General features: G+C 30.3%; 1 protein-coding gene across 9 annotated transcripts in view; it reads left to right on the plus strand.

The window, feature by feature from the left end:
• The window catches only part of LOC129951491 (GTPase-activating protein skywalker), a 130,642-nt gene that overhangs the window by 24,373 nt on the left and 92,729 nt on the right, over positions 1-13,540 (plus strand). Inside the window, exon 2 of one of the 9 annotated variants that reach the window (XM_056063660.1) lies at positions 6,647-6,658. The exons of the other annotated variants lie outside the window; for them this stretch is intronic. The gene's annotated coding sequence lies outside the window, so the exon portion shown is untranslated. The remainder of the gene's footprint in view (positions 1-6,646; positions 6,659-13,540) is intronic. 9 annotated transcript variants of the gene reach the window in all.

Here is a 13,540-nt window from a genome sequence, read left to right on the forward strand (position 1 = left end):
ACTTTGATTCATATATCGTTTCAAAAAACAAACAGTTACTTCAAATTTCTAATTTAGGTTAAAATTAATTGTTTTTTTTTTTGGTCTATGAAAAAATAATAATATGCAATCAGGTGATATCTTAATAAATAAATAAAAAATAAAAGAGTTCTTTTTTCAAAAAAAAAAAGAAATGATTTCTTAATTAAATGAAAACAGTTGACGACTGACAATTAGACCTAAAAAAAAAGAATATAGAAAAAAGACAATCAAATAAATATTCATTCAGCTGATTAAAATGAACTCCTATATTAAATTCTAAATAACTAATTGCGTGACAAGAGATGTGTGGTTACATTTATCTTCTTTTTTTCTTTTTTTTTTGTCAGCCTAGAAAATTGTGGTTCTATAAACTCGTATAGTGTGAGATGATTTTTTAATTTCTTAAATTAAGTTTCTATCTTTTATTGTTGTTTTAATTTACTTTTGACCTTTTTTATGACTAAGTGCGACAAATATAATTGTTAAATAATATAAAATTGATTGTGTTGAGATACATTTTTTCTCTAACAGAAATACTAACAAATAAATTTAAATGGGGCACCCAGGCGTATGCGCAACTAAAATAGATTTTTTTTTCAGTTTGAACTCCAAACAATTAAAATACAAAAATTAATTTAAAATATGTCAGAATTATACAAAATATATAAAATTTGTTTAAAATCAAATTGAAAATAGTCTCACGAGACCTCACGAATCATTATCGCTTTGCCTCTATTGACTTTAATTTATCAGTCTATATATATCTTGAATATGTTGCGTGTTTCAATAAAACAATTAAAAATGTGAGGAATACTAAAAAAACATACTCTTTTATGCAAGTAATCGTATTCATCAGAATTTAATTAATAATGAATGTAATTGGAATTCCCTTTAGACAAGTATTTCCCCTCACGTGACATTTTTATGTGAAATAGCGACAATATCCACCAGTTTCACCACTTTATCCACATTTGACACAATGTTAAGTGATGTGTGGTGTGTTTTCTACTATTTGTCTACCACATGATACTTATTGTTATCTATAAATCAATAGGTTATTATTTATAAAAAGTTTCATTTTATAGCGTTGATGAATCATCATCATCATTATTATCATTGACATCGACATCGACAACATCATCGTCATCATCATCGCTTTCAATAGGTACATACCCCTTTTTTGTTCTGTCTGACTTTGTGTATCATCATATCGATTGAAATTCTATGCGAAAGTTAAGAGGAAAAGTATTTTTGAGATACATATACATATATGTATATATTCAATGTCATTACAAGCGGCTATCGCTATAATATAAATTTGTATATTCATTGATTGTCGTCACTTTCAGATACGAACTTTAGACTTTTTTTTTGTATATTTCAATAGATGACATTTTATTTTCTAAACTGATGATGCCGTAAATAGATTATAATGAATTGTATGATGTTAGATGTCTGATGTTTGATAGATAGGTATGTTTATAATAGGAAATAAATATGTCATCACAGAAACATTTACTGACCGGATTTTCATTGTTTTAACTATTAGTATAATTTATATATAACAAAAAATATTATAGGCAAAGGCTTTTCTAACTAAATAAATTTATAATTAAAGTTTTTTCCAATTTAAGGTTCCATTTTGAATCGGGAAGCTGTCACTTTTGAATTGTCAACTGTTGACATTTGAAAAGTACAAGTGTTTAAATTCCCAATTAAATGTTAAAAACTTGCACAGACAATTTGCAAAACTAGAACATTTTTAGTCTTCTTCGGGAAGCACCTTCTCGGCCAACAACATTTAAAAAAAACGAAATTTCTTATTGAATGATCCTGTACTATATTTGAACTAAGGGTGGACAAACGACAATTTCCGGTGACAATGTTATTGGGAGGAAAAACAAACGATTGAAAGCACCCCCGTTGATGTCAGTTGATTTTAGAAGGTTTTTACACAACTTTAAATTTTCTAAAAAGTTGTCGAATCATTTTTGAACGGGTGGTCGAAAATTTTGTTTGTCGGCTGGAAACCGCTAATGCCTCGGGTGGACAAACGATTAGAATAAGTTTGATTGTTAAAATATTTTTTTGGTGAATTATTTTTGTTACTTAAAAAGTTGAATACATTTTTAACTAAATGTGGACACATTTTTAGAGACAATGTAACGTATCCACTCGGTCCGAACATCCGAAGTCATTTATTGTGGAAGGTGGGTGTGGTTTTCAGTTTTAGGGGAGTTCTTATAAGAAAGAAAAGCTTAAAACATTTTTTTCTGGATTTTTGACATTCATTGAAGTTGAAAAATATTTTTTATAAGAAATCCAAAATATACTTATGTTGGTTTTAAAACTCATCTTGGTTTTAGCTTTTAAATAGAAAGACAGGGTGAATGAGACCCACACTGATAACTTCACATCCTGTGGGTCTATTTGTCTTGCTTAAAAGGTTTCTAAGTTTTCGTGTCTCATTAAAAAACTTGTCAATTAAATTATTCTTAAAAATTTAAAAGTTACCTACAATATTTTGCATATTTTTCATATGATAAAATAGTTTGATTTCGAAATCTATTTTTGTAACGAGATTTTTAGTCGAAAACCAATTTTTGGTATTTTTTTAGCAATTCTTAAAAGTTTTTATTTCTTATAAACGGTGATTTTTTAAGAGCTTGAGAACTTTTTTAAAAAAAAAACGCATAAAATTTGCAAAATCTCATCGATTCTTTATTTGAAACGTTAGATTGGTCCATGGCATTTACTTTTTGAAGATAATTTCATTTAAATGTTGACCGCGGCTGCGTGTTAGGTGGTTCATTCGGAAAGTCCAATTTTGGGTAACTTTTTCGAGCATTTCGACCGGAATAGCCCGAATTTCTTCGGAAATGTTGTCTTCCAAAGCTGGAATAGTTGCTGGCTTATTTGTGTAGACTTTAGACTTGACGTAGCCCCACAAAAAATAGTCTAAAGGCGTCAAATCGCATGATCTTGGTGGCCAACTTACCGGTCCATTCCTTGAGATGAATTGTTCTCTGAAGTTTTCCCTCAAAATGGCCATAGAATCGCGAGTTGTGTGGCATGTAGCGCCATCTTGTTGAAACCACATGTCAACCAAGTTCAGTTCTTCCATTTTTGGCAACAAAAAGTTTGTTAGCATTGAACGATAGCGATCGCCATTCACCGTAACCTTGCGTCCAACAGCATCTTTGAAAAAATACGGTCCAATGATTCCACCAGCGTACAAACCACACCAAACAATGAGCCTCATCGCTGAACAAAATTTGTCGATAAAAAAGCGGATTTTCTGCCAACTTTTCTAGGGCCCATTCACTGAAAATTCGACGTTGTGGCAGATCGTTCGGCTTCAGTTCTTGCACGAGCTGTATTTTATACGGTTTTACACCAAGATCTTTGCGTAAAATCTTCCATGTGGTCGAATAACACAAACCCAATTGCTGCGAACGGCGACGAATCAACATTTCACGGTCTTCATCAACACTCTCAGAAACAGACGCAATATTCTCTTCTGTACGCACTGTACGCATTCGTGTGGTTGGTTTAATGTCCAATAAAGTAAACTGAGTGCGAAACTTGGTCACAATCGCATTAATTGTTTGCTCACTTGGTCGATTATGTAGACCATAAATCGGACGTAAAGCGCGGAACACATTTCGAACCGAACACTGATTTTGGTAATAAAATTCAATGATTTGCAAGCGTTGCTCGTTAGTAAGTCTATTCATGATGAAATGTCAAAGCTGAGCATCTTTCTCTTTGACACCATGTCTGAAATCCCGCGTGATCTGTCAAATACTAATGCATGAAAATCCTAACCTCAAAAAAATCACCCTTTATAAACAAATAAAAAGTTTACTGAATGTCGAAAACAATATTTTCTGTGAGATAAAACTAGTTTGAAGGCAATATTTTAAATTGTTGAAAAGACATTTGAGTCGAAAGTAAATTTTTATCAAGTTTTAGTAATGCTTTTTCTTAAGTTTTTTTTTGTGAAAAAAAAACTGTCAATTCGATTTTTTTTTTTAAATTTCACCAAATGGCAAAAACGTTATTCTTCGTTGTATTATTATCTGTGTCACAAAATTTATTTGAAGTCGATATCTTTACTTGTTCTTGAGCTATGGGCGACGAAAAAAATTCCCCGAAAGTACGGACGTAGGTACACACGCTGGCACAGACATTTCACAAAAAAATATTATTTAGACTCAAGGGATCTTGAAATGTCGAGGAATGTCAAAATTTTCAATTCGATTAATCGGACAGATTACAATAAATTCCTATGGGAAGTTAATACTATCAATTTTTATTTACATTTCCAAATTGTTCCGATAGTAAATTCGTCTACAACTATTGAAAAAAGTCTGCAAAAATAATTATAAGAACGATTTTTATTATAACTAAAAAAATATAACTTTTTTTTCCAAAAAATACCAAAGAAAAAATTAGTGTTTAACATTTTTAAAGTTCTTAAGATTTCCAATCTTTAAAAAAGAGCAAGTTCGTTCAATCAAATCGTGCATCATATTTTTGTTTGTCTTAATGAAATGTCTTTGTAAATAAAGTATAGCTTCTGAAAACTCTACTTGTAGCACACTTCTCAAAAAAAAAACTCCAAGCGTAATTTTCCATGAGAAAAACAAAATCAGATTAATTTTGCTAAATGATCAAAAGACTTGCAATACATTTATATTCCATCTTGTATAGCAAACAAAAACAAAAAACCTGTTAACCACGAGTCACGACTTCACTTCTCTTTACTTCACAAACTTAATCCACTTATAATATCATATCACACAAAAAAGAAAAAAAAATCTATATTATGTACGTTTTGTATTTAAAAGAGTTAGAGAACTGTCACTTTTAATTGATAAAATTTAAGTTTATCGACCTATGGTCTAACCAGACCAGTTGTCAATATATGAGAGTATTATAATTTATTTAAATTTACCACAAAGTGTGTGCGTCATTGAGTTTTATATATGTAGGTTATGGCTTTTGCCGGCTCTATCAATTACACACCCTTCATAATATTTATATATTTTTGAGGGCTTTATTTGTACCCTTCTTTATATGAATACAAAGATTAATCCTATTTGAGTTTGACCTGTATTTTTTTATTTTGTAATTGAATTCGATATTTTGTATTTTTTTATTTAAAAGTGATTCTTGGGACTGTTCTATATTTTTAAAAAGTTATAATCTTGTCTTGAAAAACTAAGGACAAAAGTAAAAATGGCTTCGATTTGAATTTTCATTAAAATTTTACTAAATATCAAATATTTTAACTATTGCAGGAACTTGCGATAGGAATTTGTTAATAAAACAAATACAAAATATAAATAAAATAGTATTAAAAAAATATATTTAAGAATTAAAATTAAATGAATTTAAATAAAATACTAACACACAGTTTATGTTTTTGGCAATAAACATTTTAAATAAGCTCTTGTTTAAGTAAAGACCTCTAGTTTGACAGTTAAAAATATTGTATGATTTAAAAAAAAAGTAATTTTTTACTAAAAAAACAGCTTTTTGTTATGGTGGTTCTTATTTACAAAAAAATAATAATGTTAAACGTATAACAATGTTTCTTAGTAAAAAAAAGTTTTAAGACCTAGGACTCTCTGAAATTTTCGAAAAATCGTATCAAAAATGATTTTCCGTGAAAATCAAACAAATAATTGGAATATAATAAAAAAAACATACGGGCTCTGTTAATTCGGCCATGGAACCTACAAAATAGAAGACGAAAGCAAAAAGCTTCAAAAAAGTTATTTCAATCAAGCACTGACATATAAAGCAAGAAACCCGTTCTTCGGAAAGAAAATCCTCAAAAAGTCCCTTTTTCCACCGAAAGCCTGAAAACCTAGTCACTGATCTTTTAAGCTGTTTTCTGTTGAGACACCTATCCAATATTAGTATTTTATTTTCTTACAGAAAAATATGTTCCAGATGTCAAAAACGTCGCTCTTAGCTTTTTTCTGTTGAACTACTTTAATGACAAAAAACCGTTAATTACTTTCAATTTGATTATATAAATCTAATTGAAAATCAAAGTAATCATAGCTTTTTTTCAATAATCATTACTCAAAATTATGTAATGAAATATTTCTACAATTACATTTTGAGTTATTTTAAAAAATATTTTCTTAAAGTTCATATTTTGTTTTATGTTTTATTTTTAAAAACTAATATACGCTTCTTAAAATTTTAAAACTATTGTATAAGAAAAACAACCAAAAACTTATAATAAATTTAAACCGAGAAATCAATAAGCTTCGCCTAAAAAACTTGAACAAACCCATAACAAGTTTCAATTACATGTAATGATAAGTGAATTTTGTTCAATTACAATTACAAGTAATTGAATTAATTAGAATTACAAGTAATTTAATTGTTTATTTTTTCAATTACAATAACATTTAGTTGTAATGGAAAAATATTCAATAAATAATTACTTGTAATTGAAAAGAATTATTAAAAAATAATCATTACTTCCCAACCCAAGAGTAGCTTAAAAGTTAAAAATTCCTAAAATTAAGGACCACTCTAACTTTTAAATATATTTTTATTCATTCCAATTACTAATAATTTATTTCTTCTCTATTTTCAGGTACGCTATCAGGTAATTTATCTCAACTTGACCTATGATAAAAATGTAGATATATGATAATTGTTTTCAACTTATATACAAATTATAGTAGGTAGTAGATACTTAAATTTTTCAAATGTGTTAAATCAAGTTGAATTTCAATTTAACTTCTCTGACATGAACTCAAACGCAGCGGTAAATCAATTAGCTAATAATAATTATATTCATATCACTGCATTGCATATAACGTATGAAAGTACATAAACCTACATAAATATTGTACAAGTTTGTTTGATATTATAAATGAAAACTTCTGTGCTTTATGGAACGACAACGGTTACATGTGGTTTACATCAGAGGAAAAATAGTGTATCTAACTTTATAAATGTTCAGAGGGTACCTATTAGTTAGTTAGTTAGTTCTTTGCATGCACTCATATGTACAATTCTGCTAAAGGCATGAGGTTTAAAGCAGCCAGCGGAACCAGCCATGCTGCAAGTTCCAAGGCTGAATGCACTCGAATAAAGTACTAAGTCATATTTTTGTTTTTTAAAATCGTTATACTCTGTGACAGAATACATATTATAGGCTGTGTGGCTATGGATGTAGAGGGAACAGTCAGCGACGGACCATAAAGATTTCATAATACTAAACAGACTATATAAGTGCTAATAGCGTGCACAATTTATATTATTAAAGTAAAGAGTACAGGGTGTGTGTATTATGTACTTAGATATCAGATTGCGTGCCGTTTTTGGTTAAGTAGGTTATTTTTGTTCTGTCGATATTGACGTCTAATAGCTTATGGCTGAAACACATACGCGCTTTAGCTTCGGCTTCGTCTGCGTTACGTTAGGCCTGCTTCGAGGTTGCTTTGAATGACATTTCTATTATTTCATCCCTCCAAAGAGCAAATATTTTGTTTGTTGACATTTTTTTACAGCTGATGAGCTGAACTAGAGCTTCCGTTTGGAGTCACAATACGTTACATTACGTTCTTTTCCTTACGATTGTCAAACGAAATGTGAGGTCGAAGTTTCATTGTGATAGCATGCATTGAATTCCTATGGCTGAACTCGTAAACGTCAGGTGAAGCCGAAGCTAAAGCTTGTTTGTGTTTCAGCCATTATTCAGCTATTAAATAAGGAAACATGTATTGTGTTACACAGAAGAAGTTTAGATTATTAAGATAAAGATACAAAAATTAGCTTTGACTTAATATCTTCAAATTGTATTAATGCTCATCATTTTACCCTTGAACCCAATTTCGCCCGTACTGTAAAAACTAGAGAATTGTTCTTTAACCGTACAACACGAATGGGGAATGCTTAATGTTTATGAATTCAACACTAATGTACACTGATATATCCTTTTTAATCCATCCCCTTATTCTTAATACTTAAATTCTCTTTGGCACATTAAGGGTATTAAAAAACCTTAATTAGGTAAAAATCCTGTTTTAAAAATGAATGCTTAATATTCTTAGACATCGCACATCGTAGAAATAAATTATAACCTCGTAATCTTAAGATATTGTTCTCGATTAAAAATTGTCAGCTGTCAAGTTATTTTTAGGATTGCCAACATTACTACACAAAAATGTTTTAATATTTCAAATCTTGCGCTAACTTTGAAACACCCTTTATTAGTTTTCTTTTTGTGAAAATACAAAATTTGGCCTTACAGTAGTTTTAAAACAAGAAACACCTTGTATATTGCTGCACTATAGCTTTTAGAAACTCCAGATAACTCGCATATATGTAAGAGAAACACATTTAATATTATAGAGTTTTAGGTTTTGCGTTGCTTACTTTTTTATCGCTTATGAGATCACCACACCGTACCACCGCGCCGGCCGCTGCCACACGGTTATGTGTGAATGAGGTGACGAAGAACATTGACCGCATAATTTATAATGAAATCGTGTTTATAAATGTTGTTTTGCTATGAGTTTTGCAGCATTAAACAACAATTAATTAATTGTAACTATATTATTATTGTTGTAAAAGTTCTTGTACTTTCAAAATTTTATGTTTGGTTTTATAAATTTTGTAAATTGGTTGTAAGGTTTATCAAAAATCTTGGGATTGTTTTATAACGTCCTCGTCGGTGATTTGATAACAGGACACAACGCAGGTTCCAAATGACTCTTTAAAAAACAATTGACTTCATGTTTTGTAGAAAAGTAATTCATCTTAAAAATTATAATTTTAAGGTGATTTTAACAAAATTTCGTAAAAAATGATTTTCGACACAAATATCTTTTCAAAAATTTCATATTATGGCTTTGAACTAATTTTAACTTATAAGAAATATTTTTTTTAACATTCGGAAAAATGTTTAAAAAAACGAATTGACAGTTTTTTTTACAAAAAATAAAAACCTAAACAAAAAAATTAATAAAAGTTGCGAAAAATTGATTTTCGACTCATACATCTTTTCGAAACTTTGAGATATTAGCTTTAAACTACTTTTATCTTTTAAAAAATATCGTTGTCAACATTCAGTAAAATTTTGAGAAAAATCTAATTGGCAGTTTTTTTTACAAAAAATAAAAACCTAAAAAAAAACAATATTAAACTTGGTAAAAATTTACTTTCGACTCAAAAAGCTTTTCAAAAATTAAAAAAAATTGTCTTCAAACTTTTTTTATTTCACAGAAAATATTGTTTTCGATATTCAGAAGTTTTTTTTTCCAACAGTCCGTTTTTTTCATAAAAAAATTAAGTCTACAAAAAATAGTAGGCAAATTTGGTAAATTTTATGTTCGGTTCTTGATATCTCTCAAAGTAATGCTACTAAACTTGGAAAAAATTTGTTTTAGACTAAAAAATTTAACAAAACTAGATTTTCAAACTAAACTTTTTTTTGATATGGAAAATATTGTTAGTAATTTTAAATTTTTTAAGAATAATTCAACTGACAACTTTTTTAACCTAACACAAAAACCTACCAAGTTTTAAGTAAGACAAATCGACAGTCAGTGTGGGTCGCATCCCAGCCTCTTTTTGTTTTTACTTTACATCGATTTTGCAATTAATTAACGTTTTAGGATCTCTGGATTATAACTGCATTATATTTTGAAAGATTTGTCTGTGTGTCGGTTCATACGTCTATCTGTTCTCTCTTAAAACTTTTTTTTTCGTTTTCAGAATTTTAAAAACCAGTAGAGATATCGGCTTCAAATAAATTCAGTCTAATATATAAAAACATCGAAATGTGCAGAGCTTTCAAAAATTGGGTCCGAGTTTTTTAAGAAATGGTTACAAATCTGAACAAAGCATTTTGTTTGTTTTTAAGGGTTGGCTTTATATAGGCTTTTTTTTCAAAAACTGCTTTTTTGGTACGGCATGCATAGCACCCGGTTAAAAAATAAGTTTTAAATATTTCCCAACGTTGACACATTTCATTCCAGAGGAGCATGATATTGACTTTCTGTTAAGATTTAGAGCCTGAAAGGTCTGTCATCGTCAAGAAAAGTTATGATTCATATATATAAACCACAATACATAGCCTATCATGTATTATTGTGAAAAAAAGTTACACAAAAATGAAATGTTGACATTTTATTTGACTAGTTTTAAATTACGTAAGATACCCATTACTTGCTTTTCCTTAAATAAAGAACCATAAAATAACAAAAGTAAAAAAGGGGGGAAAATTGACTTTGTTTTTCTTAAAATTCTCAGAAAACTAAAAAATGAGTCTTACTGTTAAGGTTTCTAAAAATTATTATTGACCTTTTAAAATATGAAAGCTAAAGGTACATAAATACATACCTACCTATTATATAAAACAATAGTAAAGTTACTCGCAACATGCTTTTAAAAAATGATCCAAATACCATCTGAAGTGGGAGTTATTTTTTTGTGTTGGGGTGTGTCAGTGGGAGATTTTTAAAAATGTCTAAAACAGTCAATAGATAGACATGAACAGAAATTGTTCCACTCTAGATTTTTTGTCTTATGTCGGACATGTTATACAAAATATGACATGGGAATTATGTTATGCCACTTAACGTGTTCTTCAATGTTAACTTGTTTTTTCAAATCATATTTTTTGTTTTGGTTTATGATATTAACCCATTCTTGGAAAAGTTCTTTTATATTTATATCAAATGGTTTTTTCTTACAAGGCACGTGATCATAGATATAATCTAACAAATCATAAGTCCGGTTTTATATTTTTGAATTTCAGTCGTGAATTTCAAACCGCCAATTCTCTCATATCTTCATGCTGCATCAAGTTTTATCACATTATACCACTAGACGTTGTGGCGGTGGCGTTGGCGCACTTTACTGATGGAGGTGGTAATTTGTGTGGATCGACTTATATGGTGGCGTGGGAACCACGAGATCGAATTTATTATACCTATAATCGCCTCCAGGTTAAAATAAAACAGTTTGTGCCCCAAGTGTTGATACCATTTGTCGCGTGGTTATACAAATGTCACGTGTTGTATTTTTATTTATGACAAAACATTTATTTGTATCTTATAGTCTGCATTTTTATTTATATAGATTGTTTTTTGTGTAGTCAGCTGATTTGGCTTTATATTTTCTGAAAGTTGAGTGTTTTATAAAAAAAGACCTTGAACTTTTATAAGTTGCTGAAGTTGATGTTTTTTGAAGTGATCATTATGGTAAAATATGTTTGAAGAGTTGGAAAACAAAATTAATACGAATTTAAAACAAACAGTTCCTTTTAAAAATGTTCTTATGATAGGTTTTACTTAAATCCGCTGTGCAAAACTGTGACTTTTGAAGCTGTCATTTTTTGACATTTGACAAGTAAAAAGTAAGGTACTACTAAAACATAAATGATACACGCAATTATTATATATTCCAAACAATGAGATGAACATTTTAAAGTTTGTTTTGTTCCTTGTGAAGCACTTAATCTGTCTGCTAGTAGAACCACTTGAATCTAAATATCCGACATCTGATATATTAACGTCGCATTATTTGAAATGCACAATCGATCTAGATTTAAAAATATCTGTTCCATGCGGCTCACTATGTGATGAGTACAAGCGACGCGTCGTGTGTTGCGCCAATATAGACTAGTCTTAGTCTTAGTCTTAGTCTTAGTCTTAGTCTTAGTCTTAGTCTTAGTCTTAGTCTTAGTCTTAGTCTTAGTCTTAGTCTTAGTCTTAGTCTTAGTCTTAGTCTTAGTCTTAGTCTTAGTCTTAGTCTTAGTCTTAGTCTTAGTCTTAGTCTTAGTCTTAGTCTTAGTCTTAGTCTTAGTCTTAGTCTTAGTCTTAGTCTTAGTCTTAGTCTTAGTCTTAGTCTTAGTCTTAGTCTTAGTCTTAGTCTTAGTCTTAGTCTTAGTCTTAGTCTTAGTCTTAGTCTTAGTCTTAGTCTTAGTCTTAGTCTTAGTCTTAGTCTTAGTCTTAGTCTTAGTCTTAGTCTTAGTCTTAGTCTTAGTCTTAGTCTTAGTCTTAGTCTTAGTCTTAGTCTTAGTCTTAGTCTTAGTCTTAGTCTTAGTCTTAGTCTTAGTCTTAGTCTTAGTCTTAGTCTTAGTCTTAGTCTTAGTCTTAGTCTTAGTCTTAGTCTTAGTCTTAGTCTTAGTCTTAGTCTTAGTCTTAGTCTTAGTCTTAGTCTTAGTCTTAGTCTTAGTCTTAGTCTTAGTCTTAGTCTTAGTCTTAGTCTTAGTCTTAGTCTTAGTCTTAGTCTTAGTCTTAGTCTTAGTCTTAGTCTTAGTCTTAGTCTTAGTCTTAGTCTTAGTCTTAGTCTTAGTCTTAGTCTTAGTCTTAGTCTTAGTCTTAGTCTTAGTCTTAGTCTTAGTCTTAGTCTTAGTCTTAGTCTTAGTCTTAGTCTTAGTCTTAAAAAACTTCCATTAATATGCCTCTTATTAGAACACCCTGTATTTCTTAATTATAGCGATAAAAACAAGGATATTATTTAATGAACTCAAATCTTCCAAACAAGTATCTTGACAACAAAAAAAATAATCCTACCGCATCTTACAATAAATTGTTAACATCCGCATTCCTATCTACGCTCTTCCGCATCCGCTTTCGTGTTCAATTTTATCTTTAAGGTTTGTGATTTCAGGAGATTTAATGGGCTTTCGTTTGGCACTATACATAATGGTTTTTATCTAGGACGCCGATGTCCTTGTGATTGCGGATTTGCTCTTTGGGATTATGTCCTTTTCCCGACCAATTTGTCAGGCTTAGCCTTATTTAGTACCACCACCACAGTCCCTCTTAAACGTTATTTTACTTACAACAACATAACATCTTATTTCTTAAGAATTATTTTCTTTATAATTTTGTTTGCCTTAATAAAATATCTCTAGAGCAATTTGATTTATTGATTTTTATTTATTTATTGCTAAGCAAGTTCATATTAACTTTATGTTGTTGTTGTTGTTCAAGTGTCTCATAACAGATGATTACTCTCAAGTGTAGGTAGGTATTAGAATTCTCTTGGGGAAGTACTTGGATATATTTATACTTTGTAAGACCCCATTGAGACATTACATTATCGTGGCAGGTCACGTACATCATATACTCCAGCAACAGCTCCATCAGCTCCAGCTCAGCTCCATGCGCTGCACAGCTGGTAGAGGAACGATATGCAATATTAATTCGACAAAAGTCACGTAGCATTGCTGGGAATATAATTGCATACTGGACTGGCCTGTCGTGGCCCGGCCTGGCTGGGCCTGGCGTGGATGGTGACCGACCAGTGACCACTTTCGATTGTCCGTTCGTGTTGTGAACAATTTTATAATTTTTTTTCTGAAGATTTCTTTTTGTTTAAATTTACTACGCCCCTCGTTGTCGTAGTCGTCGTCGTCTGTCGTCATCGTCATAGTAATTTGTCTCTCAAATGGCTAACAAGTGCATTGACCCATTGTAATGTGGCGACTACTGGATGCATATTATTGACCGGAACAACAATAACG

The sequence above is a fragment of the Eupeodes corollae genome, chromosome 3 (assembly GCF_945859685.1).
Source record: "Eupeodes corollae chromosome 3, idEupCoro1.1, whole genome shotgun sequence".
Taxonomy (NCBI): domain Eukaryota; kingdom Metazoa; phylum Arthropoda; class Insecta; order Diptera; family Syrphidae; genus Eupeodes; species Eupeodes corollae.